The 11,072-nt window shown below is 36.8% G+C and overlaps 2 pseudogenes; both read right to left on the minus strand.

Moving 5' to 3' along the window:
- Positions 1 to 1,470: 1,470 nt before the first annotated feature.
- LOC139178343 (olfactory receptor 5W2-like) lies at positions 1,471 to 2,482 on the minus strand (annotated as a pseudogene).
- Positions 2,483 to 5,996: 3,514 nt separating this feature from the next.
- On the minus strand, positions 5,997 to 7,439 carry LOC109574659 (olfactory receptor 5I1-like; annotated as a pseudogene).
- Between the last annotated feature and the right edge of the window lie 3,633 nt (positions 7,440 to 11,072).

Below are 11,072 nucleotides of genomic sequence, written 5' to 3' on the forward strand. Positions count from 1 at the left end.
AGTTGGACTAGAAAGAAAGCTGGGCACCGAAGAATTGAGGCTTTTGAACTGTGGTGTTGGAGAAGACTCTTGAGAGTCCCTTGGACTGCAAGGAGATCCAACCAGTCCATCCTAAAGGAGATCAGTCCTGAATATTCATTGGAAGGACTGATGTTGAGGCTGAAACTCCAATACTTTGGCCACCTGATGTGAAGAGCTGACTCATTTGAAAAGACCCTCATGCTGGGAAAGATTGAAGGCAGGAGAAGGGGATGACAGAGGATGAGATGGTTGGATGGCATCTCATGGCAATGGACATGAGTTTGAGTAAGCTCCGGGGGTTGGTGATGGACATGGAGGCCAGGCGTGCTGCAGTCCATGGGGTCACAAAGAGTTGGACACGACTGAGTGACTGAACTGAAATGAAGTGGCACCCTCCCCAGCATTTACTGTTTGTAGGCTTTTTGATTATGGCCATTTTAACCAGTGTGAGATAATATCTCTTTGTGGTTTTAATTTGCGTTTCTTTAATGATTCACATGTTGATAATCTTTTGATGTGCCTCTTGACCACCTGTATGTTTTGTTTGGAGAAATGTCTATTCAGATCTTCTGTGCATGTTTTTGTTTGGATTGTTTGTTTTATATACTGAGCTGCATTAGCTGTTTGTAAATTTTGAAATTAATCCCTAGTTGCTCACATTGTTTACAAATATTGTCTCCCATTCTATGGGTTGTCCTTTCATTGTGTTTATGGTATCCTTTGCTGTGCAGAAGTTTTTGTTGTTGTTTTAGTTTAAATAGGTCCATTGGTTTATTTTTGTTTTTATTTCTGTTGCCTTAGGAGGTGGATACAAAAAAAATATTGCTGTAATGAATGTCAAAGACTGTTATGCCTATGTTTTCCTCTAAGAGTTTTGTAATACCTCATCTTATATTTATGTCTTTAATCCATTTTGCACTTATTTTTGTGTACAGTGTTAGAGAATATTCTAATTTCATTCATTTACACTGGCTACACAATTTTCCAAGCACCACTTATTGAAGAGACTGCCTTTTCTCTTTTGATAGTCTTGCCTCTGCTGGATTTATAGTCCTCAATTTTTATTTCAGAGTGATTTTGAGGCTTCTTAGGAAGTACCTGACTATGTAGTTAATTAATGCTTGCTATTAGCTCTAGCTTATAGTTATTAATATAGAAAATGCAGTCTGTATCATAGAATATAAAGGACCTAAATGCTCAAAGTTCTCTCAGTAAATATACAATAAATCTTAGGGTAATTGAAATAATATTTGAATGAAAGAATTAATCATAATAGTTGACAAAATTGCAAAATTCTGGAAGTATTTGGCAAAAAGGAAGTGCTATATATTAGTTGTTATACACAATGAAAGCTGTGTTTTGGAATGGTAGTATTTTTAAAGATTACACTTTATTAAAAATAGTTATTCACTCCTTTAAAGTATTTGAAACAATTTCATTTCCCTTGGATCATGAATATAATTTTACAAAAACAACAGACATATGTATGTATGTCTATATATTTATAGTACACCCTTTAAAACCACCTTTTATTTTCCAGTTTTTCAGGGCCTGTTTCACATCTTTGTTCTGTAGGCTATATAACAGAGGATTTAACATGGGAATCATAAGGATGTAGAACAATTAGGTCATTTTGTCTTGATGTGGAGAGTAGGAAGTATTTGGCCTGAAATACAAGAAAAGTACAGTTCCCTAGAAAATTGTCACAACATTTAAATGAGAGGTGCAGATGGAGAAAGCTTTGAACTTCCCCTCAGAAGAGTGGATCTTCAAGATTGATAGGATGATATAATAAGAGAAAAGGACTCCTGAAATGGTACTCAGTTCAATAAAACCAAAAATAGTGAATAACGCTATTTACCTGAATTCATTTACCTGTATATCAGAGCGGGAGAGGAGGAAAAGTGGAGGTAAATCACAGAAGAAATGGTTAATCTCATTTGACCCACAGAAACATAAGCGAAATGCTAATGTTGTGTGTATCGGAGTATGTGCCATTCCCACCAGATAAACCCCAGCCACGAGCAGGGGGCACATCCGGCTGGACACGCTGACCACATAGAGCAAGGGGCTGCTGATGGCCTTGTACTGATCATAGGCCATTACTGCCAGCAGGAGACACTCAGAATCTGCAAAGATACAGAAGACCAAGAATTGCAGAACACAGCCATAGAAGGGGATTGATTTGCTCTTGGCAAATAGGTCCATGGTCATCTTGGGGTGAATTGCAGTGGAATAGCAGAGGACACAGAAGGAGAGGTGACTGGGGGAAAAGTACATGGATGTGTGCAGCTGGGGGTCCAGCTGGGGGTCCTAATCAGGAATATCATCCCAAGATTTGCCAAATAGCCAATGAGATAAACAATTAGAACCATGGTAAGTATGGTCACTTTGTGCTCGGTGTTATCAGTATTCCCAAGAAAATGAACCCAGTCATGGAGGAGCAATTCCCTCCATCCATTTTTCTTTGTTCTTGTCTAAGCTTTCAGAAAATGATCAAGAAAAGGACTCATGGATGTGTAACACTTCTGCACATCTGCAGTATATCATAAGATAGAACACAATTCTATCTGCAATTGTCTTCATATTCAGAAAATTATACATTCATGCACCCACTCTTGAAAAAGGCATAACTGTTTTTACTCAATAAAACAAGTACCTGGTATAGAACATTGGGAAACTGAACCTAATCTAAATGTAATTTGTGAGGCATGTTACTTTCTACAAGCTTGTCTCTGAGCCTTCCTTTCTTTACTTCAGAGAATACATTTGATGAATTTACCTGTCTTCTCCTCTTCAAAATAATGTGGGTGGACTCTAATGTTAGAGATACCTGGCTGTCAGCTTCAGGACTAAGCATTTTCTGTGAATATTCATGTGGATACAAACCAAGATAACAATTCTAATATTTCTCAAAACCATGATTGTTTTAAGAGTATCTGTATCAGTTCCAGAAATAATGAGCATACCATGGATTGATCATAATACAATAATTATGTTTCTGGTTTGGGTTTGTGTTATGTTCAGTATTTGGTGAGACATTAAACAAGTATTAATGAGCAGTTCTCTAGATGTGTATTTTTGTTTTGTCATAATATTAATTACCTTTTTGTGGGAATAATCTGGTGCCAAAGAAAGAGTCTCTTTACTCACTGAAGGGAAACATTTCTACAAACTTATTTAACACATATATTTTTATCTCTTGAGCCTCCCTGTAGCTCAGCTGGTAAAGAATCAGCCTGCAATACAGGAGACCCTGGTTCGATTCCTGTGCCAGAAAGATCCCTGGAGAATGGGTAGGCTACCCACTCCAATATTTTTGCACTTCCCTGGTGGCTCAGATGGTAGAGAATCTACCTGCAATGTGGGAGACCTGGCTTCAATCCCTGGGTTGGGAAGATCCCCTGGAGAAAAGAACAGCTACCCACTCCAGTGAAATATAAAAAAGACTTTTTCTTTATAAAATGGAAATGAGATGAGTGATAATAAATGCTGTAGGCTTCCCTCATAGCTCAGCCGGTAAAGAATCTGCCTGCAATGAGGAAGACCTGGGTTTGATCCCTGGGTTGGGAACGAGCTCTTGGAGAAGGAGATAGCTACCCACTCCAGTATTCTAGCCTGGAGAATTCCATGGACTATATAGTTCATGGAGTCACAAAGAGTCAGACATGACTGAGTGACTTTCACTTTCAATTGTTTCTGAAATATATAGACTCATCTCCATTGTGTTTTCATGCATTTATATGTGTGTCACGTATTTGTATGTGTGTGTGTCTTGGATAATATGTGAAAATTGGAATATGAATGACGTGTATATTTTTTAGACCTAAAGAATATGATATATTGTTCACATGAAGTTCAATTTTTCACAGGTTGTTATTTGTAAGATACTTTTGAAATAACTACTTTTGAAATAAAACAACAAGAACCTTCAAACTAATGTTTATACTTGGTTGTTGTTGTTTTGAGACCCCCTGGACTGTAGCCCACCAGGCTCCTCTGTCTGTGGGATCCTATATGGATTGATACAATCTGACCATGGTCAACATGAAGAATAACATAATTCAGCCCAGTTATTTAACCTGTGCCATTTTAAGACAGTGTTTATATAGCAAGTAAAAACTGAAGCAGTATGAATAGAATATAAGCAGAGGGGGAAAATGTTTTGTTGATTATTAATTATTCCTGTTACATAATTTTATGAAATCATTTTTAATGTTTTGTATTATTACATAACGCTATGTATTATTATGTAATATAGATGTTAGATTTATAGATGAAATGAAGAAAATATTTGTAAAACATTTTTGCAACAAAGAATTTGTAGCTAGACTTACAAAAATGTTTATAAATAATAAAAACACAACCCAATTAAAAATAGGGACATGATTTGAACAGATACCTCACCAACAGATATATAACTGGCAATTAAATAATGATATAATAAATAATAATAATGAAAATAATAACAAACAGCAAAAATATAAGTTATAGAAATGTATTTTGAAATCATACATGTCCTTTTATGTCTAGACTTCAAGTGACTGTTCTCTGTGGCACTTCTGAATGTCACGTCAGTTGACCGGCCATTGAAGACACAGGTTATATGCTCAGTAGCTCATTGTGTTTCTGAGGTACCAGAAAAGGATGTTCCATACTTTCAGTAATACTTTCACACATAAAAATAAAAGATAGGGAGGAAAACAAATACTCTGCTTGCAATTAACCTTTAGTCTACAAGATGCCACTTAGAAAAAGTTTTCAAATTAATTTGGATTAGATTGGGTATAGAAGGTTCTTGACTTGTTATTGGACAGCATTTAAGAAAAGGTATTTGATATTGTTTTGATTGCTTTCCTAGCACCCCTGCCTCACACCATCTTGTTGCACTTTGTATATTTTAAATGATTAAAGAAATATATGTATTTAAGATCTATCAAGTGTTTAAAATGATTCAGGCATGATTGTCAGCATTTAGTCAAACATGCAACAGTCATTGATGTACGTACTATACTCTCCTCATTTTACAGGTCAGACAATTGAGACAGAAAAAATAAGTAACTTGACCAAAGTACAATTGACTAGTTGGGTACAAGAGATAGCACAGAAACCAAAGGAATATGGCTTCCTCCCTAATCCAGTAATTTTGTAAATGCAATCTTGTTAATGAGATATTCTACACATGAAAACACACACAGACACAATCTCTGAGGTTCTTACTATATCTTTTAAGAAAACCTATTACAATCTGTTCTAGCATTAACTCCCAGCTCCTAATGGTTGGAATTGACAGACTTTATTTTCTTGGGCTCCAAAATCACTGCAGATGATAACTGCAGCCATGAAATTAAAAGATGCTTGCTCCATGGGAGAACAGGTATGACAAACCCAGACAGCATATTAAAAAGCAGAGACATTACTTTAGCAACAAAGATCTGTCAAGTTAAAGCTATAGTTTTTCCAGTAGTCATGTATGGATGTGAAAGATGGGCCATAAAGAAGGCTGAGCACCAAAGAATTGATGCTTTTGAACCGTCATGTTGGAGAAGACTCTTGAGAGTCCCTTGGCCTGTAAGAAGATCAAACCAGTCAATAACAAAGGAATATTCATTGGAAGGACTGATGCCGAAGCTAAAGCTCCAATACTTTGGTCACCTGATATGAAGAACTGACTCACTGGAAAAGACCCCATAGCTGGAAAGACTGAAGGCAGGAGGAGAAGGAGACAACAGAGGATGAGATCGTTGGATGGCATCATCAACTCAATGGACATGAGTTTGAACAAGCTCCGGGAGTTGGTGATGGATAGGGAAGCCTGGCGTGCTGCAGTCCATGGGGTTGCAGAGTCAGACACCACTGAGTGACTGAACTGAATAGTTGGAAAGTTATCCAACTATTAGTTTGCAGCAATTTTGAAACTTTTAAATGTTTCCTTTATCTGGGGGCTATTAAATGTGTTTGGCTCTGTGAAAACAAGTGTTTGATAAAATGCTTGTGTGAGAAATTGTGTATGTGCTGGCAAGGTTGTTGCAGGTTCTTAGCTACAGTTTGTCCCAGGCATTGCAGGGGTAAAGAATCCGCCTGTCAGTGGAGGATAAGCAAGAGATACAGGTTCCATCCCTGGGTGAGGAAGATTCCCTGGAGGAGGAAATGGCAACCCACTCCAGTATTCTTGTCTGGATAATTCCAAGGACAAAAGCAGCTGGTGGGCTATAGTCCACGGGGTCACAAAGAGCTGGACATGACTGAGCATACACACAGCTGGAGCTTGTAATCAGGGATTTAGATGAATCCTGGAACCTTATATCTCAGGAGGGATTTAGCTTTGGTTTTAAGACTCTTTCAGCAGCGTCTTTCACGTCTTTGTTTCTCAAACTATAAATCAAGGGATTCAGCACTGGGATGATGATGGTGTAGAACACTGAGATGATTTTATCAGTGTTGGGAGAATACAGGTTGCTGGGTCATGAGTAAATGAAGAGCAGAGTTCCCTGGTAGATGGCCACATGTCAGGTGAGAAGCACAGGTAAAGAAGGTCTTCTTCCTCCTGCTGAAAGAACGGATCTTTAAAACTGAGAGGAGAATGTAAAAGTAGGAGATGATGATGACGATGAAACAGATAATTTCCACTGAGCTGCCGTACGTGCAGAGAAGCCACTCATTAAGTGACGTGTCTGTGCACAATAACTTAAGCAAGGGAGGGAGGTCACAGAAAAAATGACTAATGACATTTTTATCGCAGTATTTCAGAATAAATGCAAAGGATGTGTGCACCAGGGAACTCGTATTGCCTCCAAAGTATGACAAGATGATCAACCATATGTAGATACCCTGAGACATCATAGCCGTGTACAGTAAAGGGTTACAGATGGCAACATAGTGGTCATACGCCATGGCAGCCAAGATAAAGGATTTGGTATCTGCGAAAGTACAGAAGAAATAGAACTGCAGGGCACAGCTGTGATAGGAAATTGACTTGTTCTGAGAGAGGAGGTTGACAAGCATATTGTTAACGATGACTGAAGAATAGCAAAGGTCTACAAAGGATAGGTTACTAAGGAAAAAATACGTGGGGGTATTTTTGATCCATTTGATCCATTGATCCGTTTGAAGGTGCGGATCAACCCTGATTAACATCATCAATCCAATGCTCCCCATTAAAATCATAGAGTACAAAGTCGGAAACAGGAGAAACAGGACAATCTGCAGTTCAGGATGAGTTGGAAACCCTAACAATAAATTCTGTTACCAAGGTACAGGTTCCATCTAAAAAGTCCATATTCTGTGCTGTTTTCTTCTTATGAGAATTCTAACATCCTAAGATGCTATGTTGATAGAAAGAGAAAAAGAATAGATATAGTTATAAGGTTATTTTATTGTTTCAACAAAAAAACAAGCAATCAAGTCAAGAGTCCCAGACCAAAGTGAAAGTGAAAGTGAAGTTGTGTCTGACTCTTTGTGACCCTGTGAACTGTAGCCCGCCAGGCTCCTCTGTCCATGGGATTCTCCAGGCAAGAATACTGGAGTGGGTTGCCATTTATGTCTCCTTCCAAATATAAGTTATGAGAAACATATTTCAGAATTTAGTATCTTTATCTCATGGTTGATAGTTTTATTTTATTTGTTTGATTAATAGCTAGTTCTTCCACTGGACAGACATGTGCAGATAACATCTCTTATTTCTTACCTTTTTTAATTCTCAAGTATAGACCTCTAGCTAGTACAGAGGATTAAATGAATAATGAAGTAATAAATGAAATGATGATAAAAGGAAAAATATATCTGTTATTAAAAGTATGTTAACTTGAGTACATCTTGCAATGATAATTCTAGAACAATGTACTCCTTCTGTCCAGTATTTAATAGATAGTAGTGTGTTGCACTCTTGACTGTAATTAGACTGATGCAATGAGATATACTTCAGCTATTAAAAAAATAATAAAAGCAAAAATAATATTAGTGAAATGAAAGCAAATGTCAGTAAACATCAGCTGAGAGCATGTTTTAGACAGGGAGGAGTTTAAGGCAATTCCTTAAATCCTATCAAGATACTAAGTCAAGGAGATTAAAGTGATTAACTGCTTTTCTCTTTGGCATTCTTTATCATTCTTGGCTTCTAGTAAGCACATAAATATTAGATGACTGAGTAAAGTGGGCAAAAAATTAGTATTAAGTTAACTTCTCATCTTTAAAAATCACTCTATATAGCCTCCTCACTAATTATATAAGTGAACAAACACAAATAGCTGTGTTTAACTTTTATCCTAATATAATTCAGGATAATTGAGTCTAAGAATTTTGTCAATATCTGTTTCTGTAATCTCAGAGATTTTCTGGAAGCAAGGAGAATTTGAACATGACTTTGAAATATAAGACTTTTTATTGTAACCTTAAAAGATGACTTTGAAATCTATAAAACAAGCAAGTGAAACCTCCAGTGAGCTTTGCTACTAGTGCCACAGTTGGCTAGAACAAATGGTTGGGGTAATTCTCTCACTTATATAAAATTACTGAGACAGCTACAGGGCTAAGAACTTCATTGTTGTAATATCATCTAATTACTAAAAGTATGCTATACCATAGGCACAGAAAAGTCTAAGAGAATTAGAAGGGTTAGGATGCTGTCTTATGTTATTACCTCAAAGAGTGTGAATGAGATGCAGTACCTTGTTAAAATAGTAGTTAATTTATTCTTATTTTGCCTGTTTTCAAGGTAATCAGAGTGTTAAGAAATGAAAGACCTAAATTTAGAGTTAATAAGCATTTGGTTAGAATCTCATATTAGCCACCTGGACTGTATGACCTTGAACAGTTATGTGTGTGTGTGTGTGTGTATAATACATATATATATATATATATATATATATATATATAGAGAGAGAGAGAGAGAGAGAGAGAGAGAGAGAGAATCTGCTATACTTAATACATATACTATATGTATATTATTACATATAACATTATATATATATTTAAAATTTTACTATAATAATGACAACAGTATTTCACATGGTTTCTCTGTCAGGTTAAATTAGGAAAACTATCTATCTATACTTTTTTGCTGTCTCACTTTAGATAGACTGGCACATAATAGGTAAAGAGTGAAGATTAGTTTCAATTACTCCACTGCTATCTACTCAGCAGTAAAGAATCCATTTGTCAAAGCAGGAGATGTGGGTTCAATCCCTGATCTGGGAAGACCTTCAAGAGAAGGAAATGGGAACCCACTCCAGTATCCTTGCCTGGAGAGTCTCATGGACAGAGAAGCCTGATGGGCTTCAGTCCATGGGGTCACAAAGAGTCGGACACGGCTTAACGACTAAACAACAAAAGAAACAACCCCACTGCTCTCGCTTATCCCTAGCTAATAATTAGAACTATGTCACCAGATTTTTTAAATAATAGTTATCATTTATATAATGATTGTGATGTGAAATGCAATATTCTAAACACTTTACATATAATTTATTTACTTGTCACACAAAAGTACACTCACAAAGTTTCACAGCAGTTGCTGTTACTGTCGTCTTTCTCTTACAGTTGAGGGAGCTAAAGCACAGAGAGCTGGAGAGCTAAGATGTGATGAAAATAGGATTGGAGCCCAGGCTCCTGCCTCCAAAACTTCAAGACAGATTGGCTGTGTAAGCTAGATTCTCATTATTGATTCTGTATGTTGCATTGGGACATTGAAGCTTAATGTTCTGAGTCACTCTATAAGTAGTTGACAGGTATAATTCAAATTCAGATATGTGTGAAGTCAAAGTTCATGAGGACAACCATGAAGGTGGTTAGAGAATTAACAGTGCAGCCTCCGTGAGACAGGCTGTGGTGCAGACTTGCTGAAGACAGTGCAGAATGACTCAGTTATTTCCTGAAAACACAGTCCATTACTCTTGGGGATTCACAGCGAGCATCCCTTCCAATAGACTAAGAAGGATTTTCCTGGTGGCTCAGCCCTTAAAGAATCTACCTACAATGCAGGAGACCTGAGTTTGATCCCTGGTCAGGAAGATTCCCTGGTGAAAGAAATGGCAACCCATTCTAGTATTCTTACCTGGGAAATCCAATGGACAGAGGAGCTGGGTGGGGCCACAGTCCATGAAGAGTTGAACATGACTTAGTAACCAAATCACCTCTACCACCACCACCACCATCCATGTAGACAAACGTGAGTGAGAAGAGAAGCATGAGGGAGGGGAAAAGTCAGAGATGAGAGTGAATCTTGGATTCTTGCTTTCAATGGGAATGACCAAAAAGATTCAATCAAACTGACGTGATTTGCTAAAATTTTCATAAATGTATAGCAAAACAATGTTAGAATAGAAAATAAATTAATTGAAACTATCATGTTTTAGTTGGCTACATGCTAGCCATTCATGTTTCAGTTTATTTCTGTTAACAAAAAAAAATTATTTAAACAAGGTAAGTGTCTCAGATCCCTGTAGAAGCTATAGAAGAATGACACGGGTAAATTTATTTGTGGGTAATATGCTAATACATATGATTTTGTAACTATTTTGACACATGTCAGAGGTCTCAGATCCATAAAAGTCTATTTTTGCATCAATAAAGCCAATCTGGTAAACACAGAAGCTACTTACCAAAGAAGGAGACATTTTCCTATTACCTAGATGAATAATTTCACCAATAGAACCAAGGACTTTTATATACATTCTCAAGTCATTAGGGACCCAATAACTGAAGGTTCCAAACATGTTCATTTCCAAGAGATTCCTAGGGAATAATTAGTAGGTTATTGTGAATTATTATTTTGAAACAGCTTCATAATTATAATAGCAATTCTGTTAGTGTTAGTTTGAAGAGGCAATTTTTACTCTCAGTAATATTGTGGTTGTTTTTTTTCTGACACTTGAAATCCCACTAGAGTCCTACACTCTAATACTGTAGAGGTTCTTTTAAATAGTTGATATATTTTAAAATGTAGCTCTCATTTAAAGTATTTCAAAAACCACATGGAAGTTCCTAAAAATGTTACTTGATGCCCTCAGCACTGAAATGTAATATTTTTTGTTGCACTGACGGGTGAGACCCAT

This window comes from Bos indicus, chromosome 21 (assembly GCF_029378745.1).
Source record: "Bos indicus isolate NIAB-ARS_2022 breed Sahiwal x Tharparkar chromosome 21, NIAB-ARS_B.indTharparkar_mat_pri_1.0, whole genome shotgun sequence".
NCBI lineage: Eukaryota > Metazoa > Chordata > Mammalia > Artiodactyla > Bovidae > Bos > Bos indicus.